Raw genomic sequence first — 23,067 nt, 5'->3', positions numbered from 1 at the left:
CTGAAACCCGACAGAAAAGGTCCTGAACAAATTGACCTCAAATATTTCTCTGCAAGGTCAAAGTGGGAAACCTGCCCATTGTCTCTTTCCTCACAAATCCTGTACTCACAAATCATGTCTTAAGGGCACATTCAAGATATGAACAGGGTGTGAGTCTGTGACCTGTGACCTAGATTCAGGAATTAAGTAGCTATAATAACAAAAGAGTGGACGAAACCCAGATAATGCAATCAGGTAACTTGCCAGACAGGAGATAAGCAACATACCCACAATTCTGTTTTGGACCACCCCTTCTGTGATGTATGTATGTATGATGTATGGAGGGATGGTCTTGAGCTCCAGGGCAGGGAATTTCAAATGTCTATATAAGGGCAGGCATACATTTGTTCTGGGTCCTCCTCCTCTCTCTTGCATGTGAGAGGAGCACCCTGTTGCAACAGCTTTAATAAAGATCAGGCTTACTAGCTGCCTTGCTTCTAAATATTCTCTGTTATTTTCTCCTACCGATAGAAAACCTAAAAAGAGGACTCTATGTGGGGTCTTGGGAACCCCTTAAGGGGAAAAGAGTAGGGTTTTTTTTCTTATAACACCTGTTTAGAGAGGAATTCTTAATTCAAAATAGTCAAGTGTTGTTGTTTAGTCATTTAGTCATGTCCGACTCTTCGTGACCCCATGGACCAGAGCACACCAGGCACTCCTGTCTGCCCCTGCCTCCTGGAGTTTGGTCAGACTCATGTTGGTAGCTTCGAGAACACTGTCCAACCATCTCGTCTAACCATTCTCCTTGTGCCCTCAATCTTTCCCAACATCAGGGTCTTTTCCAGGGAGTCTTCTCTTCTCATGAGGTGGCCAACATATTGGAGCCAGCTTCACGATCTGTCCTTCCAGTGAGCACTCCGGGCTGATTTCCTTAAGAATGGATAGGTTTGATCTTCTTGCAGTTCATGGGACTCTCAAGAGTCTCCTCCAGCACCATAATTCAAAAGCATTAATTCTTCAGCGATCAGCCTTCTTTATGGTCCAGCTCTCACTTCCATACATCAGTTCTGGGGAAACCATAGCTTTAACTATACGGACCTTTGTCAGCAAGGTGATGTCTCTGCTTTTTAAGATGCTGTCTAGGTTTGTCATTGCTTTTCTCCCAAGACTGCTGTCACCATATGCAGTGATCATGGAACCCAAGGAAGTAAAATCTCTCACTGCCTCCATTTCTTCCCCTTCTATTTGCCAGGATGTGATGGGACCAGTAGCCATGATCTTAGGTTTTTTTTGATGTTGAGCTTCAGACCATATTTTGTGCTCTCCTCTTTCATCCTCATTAAAAGGTTCTTTAATTCCTCCTCACTTTCTGCCATCAAGGTTGTTCATAAGCATATCTGAGGTTGTTGATATTTCTTCTGGCAATCTTAATTGCGGCTTGGGATGCATCCAGTCCAGCCTTTCGCGTGATGAATTCTGCATATAAATTAAATAAGCAGGGAAACAATGTGCAGCCTTGTCGTACTCCTTTCCCAATTTTGAACCAATCAGTTATTCCATGTCCAATTCTAACTGTAGCTTCTTGTCCCACATAGAGATTTCTCAGGAGACAGATGAGGTGATCAGGCACTCCCATTTCTTTAAGAACTTGCCATAGTTTGCTGTGGTCGACAGAGGCAAATGCTTTTGCGTAGTCAATGAAGCAGAAGTAGATAGTTTTCTGGAAATCTCTAGATTTCTTCATAATCCAGTGCATGTTTGCAATTTGGTCTCTGGTTCCTCTGCCTCTTCAAAGTCCAGTTTGCACTTTTGGGAGTTCTTGGTCCACATACTGCTTAACCCTGCCATGTAGAATTTTAAGCATAGCCTTGCTAGCGTGTGAAATGAGCGCAATTGTGCGGTAGTTCGAGCATTCTTTGGCACTGCCCTTCTTTGGGATTGGGATGTAGACTGATCTCCAATCCTCTGGTCATTGCTGAGTTTTCCAAAGTTGCTGGCATATTGGGTGTAGCACCTTAACAGCATCATCTTTTAAAATTTTAAATAGTTCAGCTGGAATATCATCACTTCCACTGGCCTTGTTTTAGCAGTGCTTTCTAAGTCCCATTTGACTTCACTCTCCAGGATGTCTGGCTCAAGGTCAGCAACCACACTACCTGGGGTAAACGAGACCTCCATATCTTTCTGGTATAATTCATCTGTGTATTCTTGCCACCTCTTCTTGATGTCTTCTGCTTCTGTTAGGTCCTTACCACTTTTGTCCTTGATTATGGTAATCTTTGTACGAAATGTTCCTTTCATATCTCCAATTTTCTTGAACAGATCTCTGGTTTTTCCTATTCTGTTGTTTTCCTCTACAGTGGAACCTCGGTTTATGAACACCTCGGTTTATGAATTTTCGGTTTATGAACGCCGCGGACCCATCTGGAACGGATTAATTCATTTTCCATTACTTTCAATGGGAAAGTTTGCTTCAGTTTATGAACAGACTTCCGGAACCAATTACACCCATGCTTCAGTTTATGAACGCTTCAGTTTAAGTACTCTGCGGACCCGTCTGGAACGGATTAATCCACTTTCCATTACTTTCAATGGGAAAGTTCGCTTCAGTTTATGAACGCTTCAGTTTATGAACAGACTTCCGGAACCAATTGTGTTCATAAACCGAGGTACCACTGTATTTCTTTGCATTGCTCGTTTAAGAAGGCCCTCTTGTCTCTCCTTGCTATTATTTTGGAAATCTGCATTCAATTTCCTGTATTTTTCACTATCTCCCTCACATTTTACTTGCCTTCTCTCCCCCGATATTTGTAAGGCCTCACTGGACAGCCACTTTGCTTTCTTACATTTCCTTTTCATTGGGATGGTTTTCATTGCTTCCTCCTGTATAATGTTATGAGCCTCCACCCACCAAATATTATGAGCCTCCATCCACTCTGTCCACCAAATCTAAATTCTTAAACCTGTTCCTCACTTCCATTGTGTATTCATAAGGGATTTGATTTAGATTGTGTCTTACTGGCCAGTGGTTTTTCCTACTTTCTTCAGTTTAAGCTGGAATTTTGCTGTAAGAAGCTGATGATCTGAGCCACAGTCAGCTCCAGGTCTTGTTTTTGCTGACTGTATAGAGCTTCTCCATCTTTGGCTGCAGAGAATATAATCAATCTGATTTCGATGCTGCCCATCTGGTGATGTCCATGTGTAGAGTCGTCTCTTGTGTTGTTGGAAGAGAGTGTTTGTGATGACCAGCTTGTTCTCTTGACAGAACTCTATTAGCCTTTGCCCTGCTTCATTTTGAACTCCCAGGCCAAACTTGCCAGTTGTTCTTTTTATCTCTTGATTCCCTACTTTAGCATTCCAATCCCCTGTAATGAGAAGAACATCCTTCTTTGGTGTCATTTCTAGAAGGTGTTGTAAGTCTTCATAGAATTGGTCAATTTCACTTTCTTCAGCACCGGTAGTTGGTGCATAAACTTGGATTACTGTGGATGTTCAAAGGTCCACCTTGGATTCGTATAGAGACCATTTTATCATTTTTGAGATTGCATCCCAGTACAGCTTTCACTCCTCTTTTTTTGACTATGAGGGTCACTCCATTTCTTCCACGGGATTCTTGCCCACAGTAGTAGATATGATGGTCATCCAAACTGAATTCGCCCATTCCTGTCCATTTTAGTTCACTGATGCCCAGGATGTCAATATTTATTCTTGCCATCTCATTTTTTACCACATCCAGCTTACCAAGGTTCATGGTTCTTAAATTCCAGGTTCCTATGCAATATTTTTCTTTACAGCATTAGACTTTCCTTTCGCTTCCATGCATATTCGCAACTGAGCGACCTTTCGGCTTTGGCCCAGCCGCTTCATCAGCTCTCAATCTACTTGTACTTGTCCTCCGCTCTTCCTCAGTAGCATGTTGGATGCCTTCCGACCTGAGGGGCTCATCTTCCAACATCATAATTTTCATATGCCTGTTGTCTTTGTCCATTGAGTTTTCTTGGCAGGGATACTGGAGTGGCTTGCCAGTTCCTGCTCCAGGTGGATCACTTTTAGTCAAAACTCTCCACTATGACCTGTCCATCTTGGGTGGCCCTGCATGGCATAGCTCATAGCTTCTCTGAGTTATTCAAGCCCCTTCACCATGACAAGGCAGTGATCCATGAAGGAGAAATAGTCAAGTATTAACCTATAAATCCTTTATTGTGTAATTAATAAATCAACTAAAACTGAACTAAAATTTCTTAAATCAAGTGAGATCTCTACATTAGTATGAAATATATAACCAAACCATAAAACACTTACTGACCAAAATTAAAAGTTGATGCACTTCATAAATACAAGAATAAAACCAACTGAAGTGAATAATTGATAACACAACCTCTGCCCCTACAAACAGTATGGTAGGATGCTTTGATGTGTGTTAATCCTTTCTGATGTTAATTTTAATCACCTTTAAGCATTTTTAATTGTTTTAACTGTTTTTATTGGTAATTTAACTGGTTCTTCTAAACCACTTCACAGTTTTACTTGTTTAGTTTAAATAAATAAATACGATGTCATTCAAATAAATTTTTAGATAATATAGGTTGTTTATGCCAACAAAAAGCTGCAAGGCTTGGTAATACTTCAGCTGTTCATTTCTTGAAAGTACAAGCTGCAGTACAGTAGATGGAAACAGCTGGACTTACTGGTATAAGGGAACACACATTTGTGTCTTCTCTTCCAGAAAATAAGCTGAAAGGTCTTGGAATCTGAAGGCTGTAAAAGACCCAGCTAAATAGCTGCAATTTAAAATTTCAAGGTGCTTTAGAAAAATTATGTGTAGTTTTTTCAGAAAGGTACCATGGGGACAACTTAAATTGTCTAGAGTTCCATTTGCCTGGTAATATCTTCTGCTCTGAGCTGGATCTGGGATGGAACATTCTTAGTTAATGACCCACTCAGGCCTAGTTCTGAGAAACCTCATGAGTTCAAGTAAGTGGCAGATGTGTAAGTCACAATTGGCTTTTGTTCCTGGAATGTAGTAAATTGTTCCTGAAGGCATAATATTGGCAACTTATTTGAATATCTGCTGAATGTTTGGTTCTAGTAGCTAATGATGAGGCATTGTGTATTAGACACAATGCAAAAGGTCTATCTACCCAAATTCAGGAAGTGTACCCCATCACTTATAACCTCTTGTCTGTTCTCCTAACTCAATGAATGGGCCACTCTTACACACACACAATGACAATAATAGTTGTCATATAATAACTAGTTAGGTTCTGGTTGTGGTGGGCATGGTAACTGATTTATATGCCATGCATCTAAATTTAAATGTTAAACAAATTTGTTCATGTCAGTCCTTTGAATATGAAGTTGACAAAATAGCCATTTTACTGCCATCATAATATTTAAACAGAGCAGAGCAGGGGGAAGATATGAATTAGGAAGTATATTCTCTCTCCAGTTGGTATGAGGTACCCTAAAACTTGCCGACAAAGGTCCGTATAGTTAAAGCTATGGTTTTCCCAGTAGTGATGTATGGAGGTGAGAGCTGAACCATAAAGAAGGCTGATCACTGAAGAATTTATGCTTTTGAATTATGGTACTGGAGGAGACTCTTGAGAGTCCCATGGACTGCAAGAAGATCAAACCTATCCATTCTGAAGGAAATCAGCCCTGAGTGCTCACTGGAAGGACAGATCCTGAAGCTGAGGCTCCAATACTTTGGCCACCTCATGAGAAGAGAAGACTCCCTGGAAAAGACCCTGATGTTGGGAGAGATTGAGGGCACAAGGAGAAGGGGACAACACAGGACGAGATGGTTGAACAGTGTTCTCAAAGCTACCAACTTGAGTTTGACCAAACTGCAGGAGGCAGTGGAAGACAGGAGTGCCTGGCATGCTCTGGTCCATGGGGTCACGAAGGGTTAGACACGACTAAATGACTAAACAACAACAACCACCCTAAAACTGCAATACTATAATTAATACGTACCGTAGGATGAGTTCCACTGAAACAGAGGGACAACTTCTGTGTAAACACACACAGGATTGTACTGTAAGTAACCTATTTGCTCTTGAAAGTTTGAGAGACTTTTCTGCAAAACTGACAGCCCAAGCAACTTGCCTGTTGAAAGAGAACCCAAGAAAAGTTGTCCAAAGTATTGAATTCAACTAACTTATATGAGAAGGTCATACATATGCATATGGGTTCAGTAATGTTTTACCCAGATAAGTGTGTAGATTGCAGCCATATTTATTTATTGCATTTATATCCCACCTTTTTCTTTCCAAGGATCTCAAGGTGGCTTACCTGGTTCTCCTCACAACAGCCCTATCAATTCGGTTAGGCTGAGAGGTAATGACTGGCCCAAGTACTCCATAATTACTTATCAAAAAGCAAATGATGTCAAATTTAAAAATAAATAATTTCTGAATTTGCTTTACCTATGATTTATGCAATTCTGAAATAAAAACAAATTTACTATAAAAGATGATGGTGATTTATATGTTTACCCTGCCCTCTGGCTGGATAATATATATTTTTTATATTCTATATTAAAAATATAGTAAACTGTCAACCACATATTTGCTCTAAACTACAGGAATGACAAAGTTCAGATATTAAATCCACATTTCTCTAAATATATTTTGCCATATGAGAAGTTATAGAAGTTATCAAAAATATAATAAAGGTAGTACCTACCAATGTTTATATGTAAAGGAAGAATATTATTTAGGCACAAACCACCACCTTTCAGGATGTCCAAAATAATAAAAAAAATTAGAATTGTTCCCTGACCTTCAATATTCTACTTTCCTACATTTGTGTACTATTGCTGCTGTGTAATTAGTGATGTAAATTCCTTTACATACATTTCTAATGTTAATTGATATTACAAGAGTTCAAATAAAAAGGAATAAGTAGAACAGAATGAAGCCCACCTCTTTCTGAACTCAAGTCAAGAAGGTTTATTGGGTTAAAACATAACATAAGAGTGTAAAAAAAATTGGCTGGTCTATTAAATGTTAAATGAGCATTTTCAGTTACTCTTTGGGGATTTTCCTGTGGGTAAGCTTCAGGATCATTAAAGGCTGTTTCCTAGTGTCTTTTTGGCTAAACTGTTCTTTTAATGGTTCAGAAAATCAATGCATTAGGAAGGAAAAGAAAGGAGCAAGAAACAAGATTTTATCCAGCAATATGTTGTTGTTTAGTCCTTTAGTCGTTTCCGACTCTTCGTGACCCCATGGACCACGCCAGGCACACCAGGCACTCCTGTCTTCCACTGCCTCCCAGAGTTTGGTCAGACTCATGTTGGTGACTTCAAGAACACTGTCCAACCATCTCGTCGTCTGTCATCCCCTTCTCCTTGTGCCCTCCATCTTTCCCAACATCAGGGTCTTTTCCAGGGAGTCTTCTCTTCTCATGAGGTGGCCAAAGTATTGGAGCCTCAGCTTCACGATCTGTCCTTCCAGTGAGCACTCCGGGCTGATTTCCTTAAGAATGGATAGGTTTGATCTTCTTGCAGTCCATGGGACTCTCAAGAGTCTCCTCCAGCACCATAATTCAAAAGCATCAATTCTTTGGCGATCAGCCTTCTTTATGGTGCAGCTCTCACTTCCATACATCACTACTGGGAAAACCATAGCTTTAACTATACGGACCTTTGTCGGCAAGGTGATGTCTCTGCTTTTTAAGATGCTGTCTAGGTTTGTCATTGCTTTTCTCCCAAGAAGCAGGCGTCTTTTAATTTCGTGACTGCTGTCACCATCTGCAGTGATCAAGGAGCCCAAGAAAGTAAAATCTCTCACTGCCTCCATTTCTTCCCCTTCTATTTGCCAGGAGGTGATGGGACCAGTGGCCATGATCTTAGTTTTTGTTTGTTTGTTTTTTTGATGTTGAGCTTCAGACCATATTTTGTGCTCTCCTCTTTCACCCTCATTAAAAGGTTCTTTAATTCATCCTCACTTTCTGCCATCAAGGTTGTGTCATAAGCATATCTGAGGTTGTTATTTCTTCTGACAATCTTAATTCCGGTTTGGGATTCATCCAGTCCAGCCTTTTGCATGATGAATTCTGCAACAAGTTAAATAAGCATGGAGACAATATACAACCTTGTCGTACTCCTTTCCCAATTTTGAACCAATCAGTTATTCCATGTCCAGTTCTAACTGTAGCTTCTTGTCCCACATAGAGATTTCTCAAGAGACAGATGAGATGATCAGGCACTCCCATTTCTTTAAGAGCTTGCCATAGTTTGCTGTGGTCGACAGAGTCAAATGCTTTTGTGTATTCAATGAAGCAGAAGTAGATGTTTTTCTGGAACTCTCTAGCTTTCTCCATAATCCAGCGCATGATTGCAATTTGGTCTCTGGTTCCTCTGCCCCTTCAAAATCCAGCTTGCACTTCTCGGTCCACATACTGCTTAAGCCTGCAATATAGCAGAGCGCTATTTATGCATGCATAGAGCAGAAAGGAGTTAGCCCTTTTCGGCCTGGGGGAAGTGTTGGGAGTCAGACACACAGTGCACTCACATGCACAAGCACCACACATTCAGGCTCACACCGTGGTTTATGATTCTGGCTTGTTCGCATTATGCACAGTTAAAACCAACTGCCAGTTTGTTCCCAGTTCAAACAAAAACAACTGGTTAGTTCAAAAGAGAAGCAAAGGATTGAAGTGGCACAAAAAGAAGAGCAAGCACAAGGATGTAACACTCAAGTTTATAGTAACATCTGAACTAGCATTACATCCAATCCACGCCATAGATTAAAAACATATTTGACACACATTTAAAGCACATGACTTCCCCCTAAAGCAGGTATTTCCAAAGTCCGTTTTGGGGTTTTAAACAGATACAATTTCCAGCTTCCTTTACCAACTACAGTTCCCAGGATTCTTCAGAGGCTTTGTGCTTTAAATGTACACTGAATGCACACAAAAGTATCATTTTGAATAGTACTTTGAATATTAAAAAATACCAGAGAGAACTAGCTTAGATTCGAATGTTTTCAGTAGGTTAATGATCTAAAAAAATTTTTTTGTCATATCTGACTTCCTCATTAATTTATATCGTGAATGGTAACATGGTAAAATATTGCACACCTGCCTTTTGTTTAGCAGGTTCTGCTTAAAGGATAAAATATCATTTGCATTTTCTCCCCATTAACAAGCCAATCCCTTGGTGAGAAATGAAACCTGCAATACAATAAAATTTACATGAAACAAGCTGTCATATGAGAGCTATGTAGTTGGAATGGTGCCAGTCAATAATAGATTGCATACCTTTGGTTAATTTATTAGCCACCTGTTCCTGAATTCCATTATAGCAGCGCATTAAGAAGCTATCTTGAGAGCAGCATTTGGTGTTTTGGGCCTTTGGGGTATCTTTTCTTAATAACAATAACAATCGGAGAGGTGAAGTTAAAGAATATTGCAGCATACATGGAAGAGCAAGAAAAGCAAAACACTAAAGCTCAACCTTTTTATTTAATATCAATGAATTCCCTCAATTAATTTGGCTTTCTTTTTCCTTTGAAGTTAATAGACTTTCCTGAGATGATAACATTGTTTCTCATTCAGGTAAAGAGGAAACTATTATGAAATAATAATTTAAAACCTATCTGCACTGTGCAGTACTATTTGTAATTATGTGGTTTATATAGCTCTTTGTGAAACCATAAAGAGGGTTTATAAAAGAGGATTTATGTATTATGAAAATATCAGTTCCTTGATTAGCACAGAGACATTCCAAAGAATGAAGGTAGTGGACTTTTCTGTTTTGTGGACTTGGATCAGTTCTTTGTTTTGTAGCCCTTGGTTCCCCTCAACACCTTTATAAGCCCAAACTAAGAGAGATCCCAGAAATTAGAGCTGTGTTTAGATTTAGTCCACAATTTTTACCTTAATGGAGGTTTTGACACTGATTTCAGTGATAAATTCCATTCAGTGTGAAAGGATTGGTGCTTTTTTAAAGGCTTTTCGGTAAGTTAAAATGTCATTTCACACAGTGGTTGAGAGTTTGTTATTCTGTGGCTTTGCCTGTTTGGCAAATGTGTGATTGAAGGAAGGAGACCCTTGCGAAAGAGGGTTGCTGTGATTTAAAAATTGCCAAATATACGCTAGAACAATGATCATTGCTAATACTATACAGCTACAGGGATGACACTGAGTAAGGAAAATGTTAAGCTACCACTAATTTCTGTGTGAGAGAACAAAAGTAGCAGGGGTGAAGGAAAGGGACGTTTTTGTGTGGTAATGGCCGCTTACCGTCTTGTAGGTAAGTGGTGGTTGTGGCCCGACATGGCGTCTCCTCTCTCGCCCAGGTGCACAGTGCCAGTTTAGAACATTTCCTTGTCCCCTCTGGCTGCTGCGGAGGCTCACAGGATCACAGCAGGGCACGGCCATCTACCATCTTAGCCCAGCCGACCATTCAGCAAAGTAGCAGCAGAATGCGCTTAAGGTTTTGTCTTTCCCTACCTGCTATTTTTCTGCTGCATGATCATGCTCTCTCTCTCTCTCTCTCTCTCTCTCTCTCTCTCTCACACACACACACACACACCCCGTATGCTGATTATCCCTCCACAGACTTCCAGTTATGTGAATATTCTTACAAGCAAAAACTGAAACCCTGTAGGAATAGTAACTTTGGAGAGTAGTAGAGAGAGAGGACCCATAATCAAATGACCTGGACCCATATCTAACTACGAAACCCAATAGATAACCCTAAACAGTATCATGTAAATGGAATAAGAAGTTAATGGACTACTAATTTAATAGACTAAACTATGTTGTACAGCTTATTTTGACATTATCCTTTATCCTATATGATTGGGTGAGTAAAATAGGAAACTGTCTTTCTACAGAAATGCTGGGTGGATTAGTTTTGTACTTCTAATAATCTGCAATTAATTGGGTTATACACATACACAAATGAAAAATGTATCATTGTGTTCATGTTCCTGTTCTGGTTCTAATTATTTAGTTATCTATATTTGTTTCTGTTCTTGTAGAATTCCTAATTGGCTATATTCCATGACTACAAAACGCTTCTAAACTGAATAAAATACCCTTCTTTGAATACAGTATTTCTTTCCTTCTGATATAGATAAAAGAGCATTGAAATAAGTAGTAAGAAATCATTTACAGCATTAATATATTATTTATTTATTTATTTATTTATTTATTTATTTATTTATGCCCTGCCCATCTGGCTGGGTTTCCCCAGCCACTCTGGGCAGCTTCCAACAAAATATTAAAATACAATGGTCCATTAAACATTAAAAGCTTCCCTAAACAGGGCTGCCTTCAGATGTCTTCTAAAAGTCTGGTAGATGTTTTCCTCTTTGACATCTGGTGGGAGGGCATTCCACAGAGCGGGTGCCACTACCAAGAAGGCCCTCTGCCTGGTTCCCTGTAACTTGGCTTCTTGCAGCAAGGGAACCACCAGAAGGCCCTCGGCGCTGGACCTCAGTGTCCGGGCAGAACGATGGGAGTGGAGACGCTCCTTCAGGTATACTGGACTGAGGCCGTTTAGGGCTTTAAGGGTCAGCACCAAAACTTTGAATTGTGCTCGGAAACGTACTGGGAGCCAATGTAGATATTTCAAGATCAGTGTTATGTGGTCTCAGCGGCCGCTCCCAGTCACCAGTCTAGCTGCCGCATTCTGGATTAGTTGTAGTTTCCGGGTCACCAAATAGAGCGCATTGCAATAATCCAAGCAAGAGATAACTACAGCATGCACCACTCTGGCGAGACAGTCCACAGGCAGATAGGTCTCAGCCTGTGTACCAGATGGAACTGGTAAACAGCTGCCCTGGACACAGAATTGACCTGCACCTCTGTTATGTACTGAGCTGAATCCTAGAACAATAGGATTCAGAATCAGCGGGAGCTACCCAATCCAACTCCAGGTGGAAGTGAATCCGCAACCTGATTGGCCTGCTGGAGCAGCCAATCAGGCGGCTGGCAGAAGTGAATCTGCTACCTGATTGGCCTGTAGGAGCAGCCAATCAGGCTGCAGGCAAAAGTCAATCCACAATATAATTGGCCCACAGGTGTAGCCCTGAAGTAGCCAATCACGCAAGGCCCATTGTGTAAATAATGTATATAAGCAGATGGTTTTGGGAAAAGAGCCATTCGTCTTCTCTTCTCCTCCTTGATGACTATGAGCTGAATAAAGAGCATGAAATTCACTCTTGACTCCGAGTATATTTCACTGGCGACGAAGGTGGGATCCTGCTGAGCTGACCGCCACCACGCACTGCACCGCAGCACCGCCACCTGCTGCACCGCTGCATCGCACCGTGCATCCAGGCTTCAGCTCCAGGACCCAAGGAACCCAGAATGGCAACCGACAGCAGCTTCTCGCCATTCAAACCAGCATCAGGAGACTGGGAAGGGTACGCCGCCCGTTTCAACTTCCTCCTGCAAGCGAAAGAAGTCACCAACGATGCCATGAAGAGGGCGACATTCTTCAGCGTCTGTGGAGAGGAGACGTTTGAAATCGCCCGGGCTCTCCTTGCACCTAGAGATGTCGCTACCGTCTCTTACAAAACAATAATGGAACGGCTGAAGGAGCACTTCTCACCACAGCCCTCGGTGGTAGCTTGCCGAAATGCCTTCTACGCAAAACGGCAAGCCCCGGGGGAAACCATAACTGGGTTTGTGACCTCCCTCCGCCAAGCCGCCCGGTTATGCAACTTCTCAGAATTGGAGAACATGCTTCGTGACCGCCTCGTCGGTGGCCTGAGGGACGAGATGTTGCAACGACGCCTCTACGCCAAAAAAGACCTCACGTTCCAGATTGCTCTGGAGGAAGCCCTGGCAACCGAAGCCGCCGAGAGGTCAACGCAAGAGGCACGACCGGCCCCGCCATCCCAACCGAGGGTCTACCACGAAGACCTCACCGACGAATCCGAATCTGACAGGGAGGAAGTACACCGAGTACAGCGGCGCACTCAAGCAGCACACACACCACAGCAGCCTCGACGAGAAGGAGGGAACTGTGCAAGCTGCGGGGAGAACCACGAGAGGAGGACCTGTCGTTTCCGCAATGCAGAGTGCAGGCAGTGCAGAAAATTGGGACACATCGCCCGGGTGTGTCGGGCTCGACTCACCCGTCGACAAGCATCAGATGACCGACCCAGGAGCCCCAGGTCACACGGCACCATGCACCAAGGCAACTCGACGGAGATCACGAACTACCAGGTATTCCAGTTGCCCCATCCCAGCACAGAGAAAATTTATATAGAGGTACAGATAGAGGGAGCCCCATGCCGCATGGAGCTGGACACGGGTTCAACTCTATCCATAATCTCGGCCCGAACATTAAGGGAACTGTGCCCTAATGGGGGTCCCAAACTAAGGCCGGCCCCATTCACCCTCCGGGACTTCCAGAAACGTAAGGTCCCTACTATGGGGGTGGGGACCTTCAGGGTGCAATATCGAGGGCGAAAGCAACAATTGGACTTGCTGGTAGTTAAGGGCCCCTACGTTAGCTTACTGGGACTGGCATGGTTTGGACCTCTGGGGCTAGCCGTTACCGGGGTGAACCGCACTAGCTTACAAGTGGACGTGGACGCCATATGCAAAGAGTTTCCAGGGGTTTTCGATGGGGCATTGGGACGATATACAGGACCCCCATTGCCCTACAGCTAGACCCCGCTGTACGACCCATCAGGCACAAGGCCCGCCGGGTCCCGTTTGCCCTGAAACCCCGCATAGACGAGGAATTGGACCGGCTCGTGGAGCAAGGAGTGCTGGAGCCGGTGCCCAACGCCCCCTGGGAAACTCCAATTGTCACACCCGTCAAGCCTAACGGTTCGGTCCGCATCTGTGCAGACTACAAATGCACCATAAACAAGGCTCTCACGGCCCATGCATACCCAGTGCCAGTGGTCAGCCAGGTCCTCGCCACCCTGGCTGGGTCAAAAATCTTTGGCAAACTGGACTTGGCCCAAGCGTATCAACAGTTGCCTGTGGACGAAGCCACAGCAGAGGCTCAGACGATTGTGACGCACAGAGGGGCATTCAGAGTAAAGCGGCTGCAATTTGGCGTTAGCGTGGCACCAGGCATATTCCAGAATCTAATGGACTCTCTCCTTAAAGGGATTCCTGGTGTCACCCCCTTCTTCGATGATGTACTGATCGCCGGGCCCACACCAGAGGAATTTGAGGACCGCCTCCGCTCCGTCCTGCACCGTTTCCAGACGGCGGGCCTCAAGGTGAAGCGGGAAAAGTGTTTACTGGGAGTGCCGCAGGTGGACTTTCTGGGATTTAAGGTGGACGCAGAAGGGGTCCATCCAACCGGTGACAAGGTACGGGCCATTTGTGAGGCCCCAGCGCCCAAGAGCAAGCCCGAACTTCAGTCATTCTTGGGACTATTGAACTTTTACCATGCCTTCCTTCCCCATAAGGCAGCGGTAGTGGAGCCCCTACACAGACTCCTAGATAAAAGGGCCCCTTGGGTGTGGGGCCAGCGACAAAGGGCCGCATTCCAGGCAGTCAAGGACTTGCTCGTCTCGAACTCGGTCTTGGCACACTTCGACGAGAGGCTGCCAGTGGTGCTGGCATGCGACGCCTCTCCCTATGGCATCGGCGCTGTCCTGGGACACCAACTCCCGGATGGAAGAGAGGTGCCGGTGGCATACTTCTCCCAGACGCTTGCTGCAGCCGAACGAAACTACTCACAGATTGACAAGGAGGGTCTGGCAATCGTGAAGGGCGTAAAAAAATTCCATGATTTCTTGTACGGGCGGCCCTTTACCATAGTGACTGACCACAAGCCGTTGCTTGGCCTGTTTGCCCCTGAGAAGCAGACCCCCCAAGTGTTGTCTCCACGTGTCCTCAGGTGGTCAATTTTCCTTGCCGGCTACCAGTATGCACTAATCCACCGCCCTGGGAAGGCGATGGGCCACGCAGACGCCCTCAGCAGGCTACCACTACCAGAAACAGGCCCCGACCCAGCGCCTGCGCAAGAGGTTATGACCCTGGAGCTGCTTCCCGACCGACCCATTCAGGCACAAGAAGTTGCGCACCATTCCACAAAAGATAGGGTCATCTCCCGGGTCCTGGACTGGGTGTGGCGAGGATGGCCCAGCAGCAGCCCCGGGCCAGAATTCGCTGGCTACACAAACCGCAAACATGAACTGTCGGCCCACAAGGGGTGCCTGTTATGGGGAAGCAGGGTTGTTGTTCCCCAGCCCCTCCGCAAAAGGGTCCTCACAGCCCTACACGAGACACACCCAGGGGTAGTGAGGATGAAGGCCCTTGCCAGGAGTTATGTGTGGTGGCCGGGGATTGACAGAGAGATAGAGGCCTGGGTCCAACACTGCCAGACCTGCCAAGAATCCCGCCCGGATCCCCCAAGGGCCCCAGTCCAGCCCTGGGAGTCCGCCCGACATCCATGGTCACGCTTGCACGTGGACTTCGCTGGCCCCTTCCAGGGAAAAACATTCTTCATAGTGGTGGATTCCTACACCAAATGGCTGGAGGTCGCACTGGTACCATCCACTTCTACGGCGGCAGCCATCCGGGTACTACGTAAGCTGTTTGCGACCCACGGGCTCCCTGACACCCTCGTCTCGGACAATGGAACCGCATTCACGTCAGAGGAGTTCCAGACCTTCACAGCGCAGAACGCCATCCGCCACATCCGCTCAGCACCATTCCACCCTGCCACCAATGGCCAAGCGGAGCGCATGGTGCGGACCACCAAGGACAGCCTCCGCCGCATGACACAAGGGGACTGGGAATACCGCCTTGCCGCATTTCTTCTAGCACAGCACAGCACCCCAAGCACAACGACGGGCCGGAGCCCAGCTGAATTACTAATGGGCCGGCGCCTTGCAACTAGACTGGACCGACTTCACCCCGACAGAGCTCAGGATGAGGTAGTGGTGGGGAAAGGCAGGAACCCCCGGACATTTGTGGCCCAGGACCCAGTGTATGCAAAGAATTTTGGGGCAGGCCCAGCATGGGTACCCGCCACAGTCACCAAGGTGACCGGTCCCGTGTCGTACGAGGTACTAACGGAAGGGGGGCAATGTTGGCGCCGCCACTGCGACCAGATACGGCGACGATTCCCAGGAGGAACCCGGGAGGAGAGCGGGACAGAGGGGTCCCAAGGGGACAGCAGGGCAGTGAGGCCTGTAGAGCGAGAGGGGTGGGCAGAGGAAGCAGAAGCAGTAGGCACAGAGGGGCGCCCCGAGGCTGGAAGGACACCGGAACCAGAGCTACAACCTAGTGGTTCAGTGGCGCCAGACCAGACAGCCCCGGCACAGCCAGCAGCCTCGGAACACGAGCCAGAACCAGAACCCCTGACCAAGGAACACCCCAGGCCACAACGCACACGGAGGCGGCCAGCAGACCTTGGGGACTACGAATGCAACTTCCCGGGCAGGACTGGAACTTAGAGGGGAGGGGTGTTATGTACTGAGCTGAATCCTAGAACAATAGGATTCAGAATCAGCGGGAGCTACCCAATCCAACTCCAGGTGGAAGTGAATCCGCAACCTGATTGGCCTGCTGGAGCAGCCAATCAGGCGGCTGGCAGAAGTGAATCTGCTACCTGATTGGCCTGTAGGAGCAGCCAATCAGGCTGCAGGCAAAAGTCAATCCACAATATAATTGGCCCACAGGTGTAGCCCTGAAGTAGCCAATCACGCAAGGCCCATTGTGTAAATAATGTATATAAGCAGATGGTTTTGGGAAAAGAGCCATTCGTCTTCTCTTCTCCTCCTTGATGACTATGAGCTGAATAAAGAGCATGAAATTCACTCTTGACTCCGAGTATATTTCAACCTCCCTGGACAGCTGTGAGTCCAAAATGACTCCCAGGCTGCACACCTGATCCTTCAGGGGCAGAGTTACCCCATTCAGGAACAGGGAGTCCTCCACACCTGCCCGCCTCCTGTTCCCCAAAACAGTACTTGTCTTGTCAGGATTCACCCTCAATCTGTTAACCGCCACCCATCCTCCAACCACCTCCAGACACTCACACAGAACTTTCACTGCCTTCACTGGTTCTCATTTGAAAGACGTAGAGCTGGGTATAATCCGCATACTGATGAACACCCAGCCCAAACCCCCTGATGATCTCTCTCAGTGGCTGCATATAGATGTTGAAAAGCATGGGGGAGAGGACAGAACCCTGAGATGCACCCCACAAGTGAGAGCCCAGGGGTCTGAACACTCATCCCCCCCCACCACTTTCTGAACACGGCCCAGGAGGAAGGAGCGGAACCACTGTATAACAGTGCCCCCAGCTCCCAACCCCTCTAGACGGTCCAGAAGGATGTTATGGCCAATGGTGTCAAAAGCCGCTGAGAGATCCAGCAGAACTAGGAAACAGCTCTCACCTTTGTCCCTAACCCACTGGAGATCATCGACCAGTGTGACCAAGGCAGTTTCAGTCCCATGATGAGGCCTGAATCCCAACTGGAAGGGATCCAAGTGGTCCGCTTCTTCCAGGTGTGCCTGGAGTTGTTCAGCAACCATTCGCTCAGTCACCATGCCCAATAATGGAAGATTTGAGACTGGACGATAGTTGGCCATATTGGCTGGGTCTAAAGATGTTTTTTAAAGAAGTGGTTTAATGACCGCCTCTTTCAGTGGGTGTGGGAAGGCTCCCTCACAGAGAGAAGCCTTCACCACCCCACAAAGCCAATCGCCCAGCCCTTCCCAGCTAGCTTTTATAAACCAGGATGGGCAAGGATCAAGGAGACATGTGGTTGGTTTCACTCATCCAAGCAGCCTGTCCACATCCTCAGAGGTATACATCCTCTATATTTAAAGCATTTTTACCTCACTTTTCAGTCAAAAAATGATCCCAGAGAGGCTTACACAATCAATAAAAATAAGACAGGCCCTCAAAGTTATAATATAAGAGACAAAACATAGCTACAAATTATTTAAGTCACATGCTGGGATGGAAGCAGTTCAAAGAAAGGCGGATCCAAAATTCATCTGCCAAACTTGAAGACATCCAGCATGCCTTCCCTGGCTCCCCCCTGCTTCCTGTAATCTGAAGTAGTTGCTGCTATTTAGCAATACAGTCATACCTTGGAAGTCAAACGGAATCTGTTCCGGAAACGTTCAGAAACCAAAGCACGGCTTCTGATTGGCTGCAGGAAGCTCCTGCACCAAATCAGAAGCCACAGAAGCCCCATCAGACATTCAGCTTCCAAAAGAATGTTCGAAAACCAGAACACTCACTTCTGGGTTTCGATCATTCAGGAGCTGGTTTGTTGGGGAGCCAAGGCATTTGAGATCCAAGGTATGGCTGTAATTGATGGAGGGAGGAGCTTGACAATCATTACTTTTAAAAATGAGCATTTTTCAAATGTCAAAAACAAAAAGCATTCACCAGATGCAAAACAATTTAAATACACTATGCAATCCTCTGTTTGATATATTATTTTTAATCATATATTATTTTTTAACATATTTCCTTACAACAGAGCAGTAGGAGAACAAAATTGCATAATAACTATCAAGTTTAATGGTGTGGCACTTTGAAGCCCACAAGGAAAGAACTATATTATTATTATTATTATTATTATTATTATTATTATTATTATTATCATTGTAAAATATTTTTATTGAATTTCCCATTATAAAAATGGCATCAGACTTTTTTAAAAATGGCCTTTTCAGTAAACTACTCTGTCTTGCTTTTAATGCAGTCCTGTGGGTTATGGATTAATCCAGTTAATGAAGGAAATTGATCAATTCCCAAACATGAGATGGAAGTTGACTGTCTTTAGCCATTTGTTCTCATGCTGCTGAAATAGCCATTTTCAAGCATTAAGAAGGATGTGAGCTGCTCAAACACAGCCAAGTATATTAAAGGCAGTCAAAGAGCTGTCTTATGACAAAGCGATGGAAAGGGTCTTACCCAGCAAGTTTTGTATTAATAAGAGAGATCCATATAGTTAAGGTTTGTGTTGTTTAAACACCGTCAAAAGCAGAGACAGAATCTCTACATGTCATTGCATTATACTCAGCTTTTCACTTTCCATTTATTGCCATCAGTGGATCCATTATTTGCAATAGAGATCTAGGTGACCTCAGTGGTTCGGAATGCCCATTAACAATTTAAGTTGATGTGGAAACTATGACTGATCCAGTCCCCAGTGATTTTTGTAGAACTAAGATAGTAGTCATATTTTTAAAAGAAACCTTATCAGCAGGTAAGAAACAGAGCAGGAAAGGTATTAATGTGTCAGTGTTCCTAGTATGAACATAGGTCCAGTCACGGACGACTCTGTGGTTGCAGCACTCATCTCACTTTATTGGCCGAGGGAGCCGGCGTACAGCTTCCAGGTCATGTGGCCAGCATGACTAAGCCATTTCTGGTGAACCAGAGCAGCGCACGGAAACACTGTTTACCTTCCCGCCAGAGCTGTACCTATTTATCTACTTGCACTTTGACATGCTTTTGAACAGCTAGGTTGGCAGGAGCAGGGACCGAGCAACGGGAGCTCACCCCGTCGCGGGGATTCGAACCACTGCCCTTTTGATCGGCAAGCCCTAGGCTCTGTGGTTTAACCCACAGCACCACCCGTGTCCCCTAGTATGAACATGGTGGGGGCAACAGTTTTGGCTTCACTCATTCTTAGAAGTTAAAAAAATTTCAATTGTTTATTTTGATATGATGATAGTCAATATTGCATTCACTCCAGAAGTTAGCAGGCAAATAAACTTTGAATAACCATTTTTGTGTGAAAAGTATTACACTGCATTCGCTAACAATTCGTTTTCCAGTGAATGGGATGCATCTGAATTGTACTTATCACACTGAAATATCCTGTTAAATGATAATACATTTCAAGCATTACCTCTTCTAAAATGGCAATGTATATATTTGGATGGTAATTGTGATTTGATATTGATAAAATGTGGTTGTCATTGGATTTTAATAAATGAAAATTAATAAAAGTTATGTACCAAAAAAAATGGCAATGTAAAGGACCAACTTTGTACTCAGCAGTTTAGGCAGCTGGTTAGGGCAAAACTTGTGCCATACCAGGTAACACAAGGGACCTTTCCTGTTCAGCACCTGTGCACATGCTGACCAGGAACAACAGAGGGAGCAAAAGAAATGTTGAATACCTGGGCAGGCCAGGTAAATTATCTGATTGGCAACAGGAGCGGTGTGTGGGTGTGGTTGATTTGGTGGCTGGAGCCTGCCTGGAGCTGACTACCAAGGTTTATTGTGAACAGAGCATAAATTAATGAGCTAGTATCTGTAGTAGATGTTGGCTGCTTGGTAGAGCTTTAAAAGCAGGAGCAGGGATGGTGAACCATGTTTGTAGCCTAACAAGCTACATGGTTAGGATGGGTGCCTCATCAAATGTTGGCAATGCCAGTTTCCAATGTAAGGAATTCTTTGCAATACTTTAAATGGGTTGCCTACAAATAAGTTTCATATGGGAGAAAAGAGGTTCAGTGGTTTACTTTAGACAGGTAGGTACAGAATGGCTATTAACTGTTGCCTTTGACTGGACTTAACCGTCCAGGAGTCATTTACCTTTACCTAACAGATTGTTTACTCCAAGTCTGCTAAATAGAGAGATTTCTAGCTAGTCTTGCAAAAGCTATTTATTCTAGTGAAATTACTAGTAGAGAGACTGGAACGTTTCCTGAAATATCATTGAACTTGGAAGTTACTACTGATAGAATTAATTAGGACTGTTGATGAATGATGCTGTTTTAATTAAAAATGATTTTGTCTTCTCGGGATTTGTACATTTCACGTTCAACATCATGTTAATGAATCATTACTATGTGCTTTTTGTTCTGTCATTTCAGCGTTTGCCTCTTGCAACTTGATTGACATAGTTGAAATACGTAACCTAAAAGCTGCAAACTATTTCTGCTGCTTCATGTGCTATTTAAAGTGCAATTTTAATATATTGTTCAAATTAGGATTTTAGTTTGATTTTTAATGTGATTCCATAACAGAAAGTGAATATATCTTCCGTAGGAACTACCTGATAAGAGAGATTTTTCTGATAGGTTGCAGATTCTTACATATCAATGCTAAACCAAAGGCAATCCAAACCCAAAGAGTGCTGCCCCAGATTTATTTATTTATTTTGTAGTAAGTAGGGGCAAACTCAGAATAAGAAGGAAAGCAACTAATGTATATCAGGTGCTGCTCCTCTTGGTCATTCTCTCTGTTTCTCATCAAGAAGCATAGGAAGATGCCTTATACCTAGTCAGACCCTGGTTTATCTAGTTCAGTATTGCCTGAACTGACTGGTAGTGACCACTGGCGGACGAAGGTGGGGGCGGGGGCGGTCCACCCCAGGTGCCATCTGGGGGGATTACATTGCGCCCACCCCAGAGACACTCACCGCTTGGCGCACACCACCTGAGGTGCTTGGCACACACACCCTCGATACGCACCATGCCCCCCCCTGCGGGCAGCGCACCACGCCCCCTGGGACATGCACCAGCCACGCCCCCAGCAAGTAGCTTCACCACAGGTAGTGACTCTTCATAGTTTCAGGCAGGGATCTCACCCAGCCCCGCCTGGAGATGTTTGGAATTGCACAAAGACTTTCTGCATACAAAATAAATGCTCTACCCTTACGCTATGGCCCTCCCTCTCCTCCCTCAGGACTGTCACGACTGTTGCGGTGATTGATATTTGATCAGATACAGCTCTTATTCATCTGGCTTGGTTGACTGCGTGGGGTGGCAGTGGTAGGCCTCCCACACAAGGAATTGGGAAACGTGTAACAATGTAATTGCAGATACTGTGTGTAGTTAATATTCTATGCTGTGATTGAAGTGCTGTCCATTTATTTGGAAGAGTGGTGGGAGGGAAATGCATTCCATTTGCAAGGTGTATATACCACATGCGTACCGTTTTAGGATCAAAATTTCCCTCTACACACACAAATGCACACACGTACATGGTTTCTTATTTTCTCCCAGTTTTGCAAGAAACCATTTTGACTGGAAATATAGGGGGGATTTAACACATACACGGCCACTGATTTGAGGGAATTGGCAGCCTACCTCCCACTCACTGCATTTCAGGTTTTTTTTAATAAAAAAAAGAATTTCTGAAGATCCATTCTCTTGTGTATCAAGTATAAGTTTCTCTTATTCAAGGGTAATGCAAAACCCATTTGGCAGACAGTTCCTCAACTTTACAGGATGATGTGCTCATGACAGAAGTAATAAAACAATATTCATGAGTGTTTAAATTTCATGCCTAGTAGAAAACAATGGTATAGCAAACTGGGGAAGGATCTCGCCCATGCTTAGACACAATGAGTGAGGAAAGGGCTGTTTTGGATTTCTACACATCAGACATATCCCTGCTTGTTCTAACTTGTGTTTTGTACATATTCTGTTATATGCGTATTTTCTTTTGAAAATTGGAATCTTAGAAGAGAGCCTATGTTTTATACAATGGTTTATTCTAGCTTCTCAGTGAATATATTTATAGACATGGGTTCAGGATAATTTTATTCAACAAGGGAAGCTAATTACCTCAATGAAAAATGGACCATTACTGATGCATTGTTCCCATTGTTTTAAAAGAAACACACAAATTTCCATTGAATGTATTTTTACATTTACCAACAAAACCCATTGTTTAATTTTCTCCTGTGGGTCTGAACTCCTGTGAGTCGGAAGAAAAGTGAATCGGCAAGGCACACAAAATATATTTTGTGTTGCTTTCATATAATAGTGTCTAAGAATTGGGAAGTCTGCTGTGAATTCACTATGGGCAAACCACTTACAGCCTACAGCTGAGCTAAAAGTTCTCAAGAGAATCTTTTTCGACTCAGATTTGGAGGCCAATCCCAAAGACTTGACCTCCACTTGCATCACTCCCACTTGCCTTCTCTCTCTCTCTCTCTCTTTGCACAGCCAATTCCAGCACTTTTCCTGGTACTGGATGCCTGGTTGTTTTTAGGTACCTCTTTCTCTCCACATAGGAAGCAATACTTCCTATTTATGCTCTCACTGATAGCATCCATCTTGAAAGTAATTTTCAATGTCAGAATCAGAAAGCAAAACTTCTTCTATGGCAAGGAAGAGAAACAGAAGTGTTGTTTGGTTGGATGGTTGTTGTTG

The 23,067-nt window shown here is 44.3% G+C and overlaps 1 protein-coding gene across 5 annotated transcripts in view; it reads left to right on the top strand.

Moving 5' to 3' along the window:
- EPHA6 (EPH receptor A6) overlaps positions 1-23,067 on the top strand; it is a 205,365-nt gene that overhangs the window by 38,064 nt on the left and 144,234 nt on the right. The window contains exon 1 of one of the 5 annotated variants that reach the window (XM_088668037.1): positions 20,299-20,433. The exons of the other annotated variants lie outside the window; for them this stretch is intronic. The gene's annotated coding sequence lies outside the window, so the exon portion shown is untranslated. Of the gene's footprint in view, positions 1-20,298; positions 20,434-23,067 lie in introns of those variants that run through there. 5 annotated transcript variants of the gene reach the window in all.

Source organism: Zootoca vivipara, chromosome 4 (assembly GCF_965207765.1).
Source record: "Zootoca vivipara chromosome 4, rZooViv2.hap1.1, whole genome shotgun sequence".
Lineage (NCBI taxonomy): Eukaryota > Metazoa > Chordata > Lepidosauria > Squamata > Lacertidae > Zootoca > Zootoca vivipara.
Note: the sequence above shows the minus strand (reverse complement) of the source record. Positions and strands in the feature narration are given on the sequence as shown.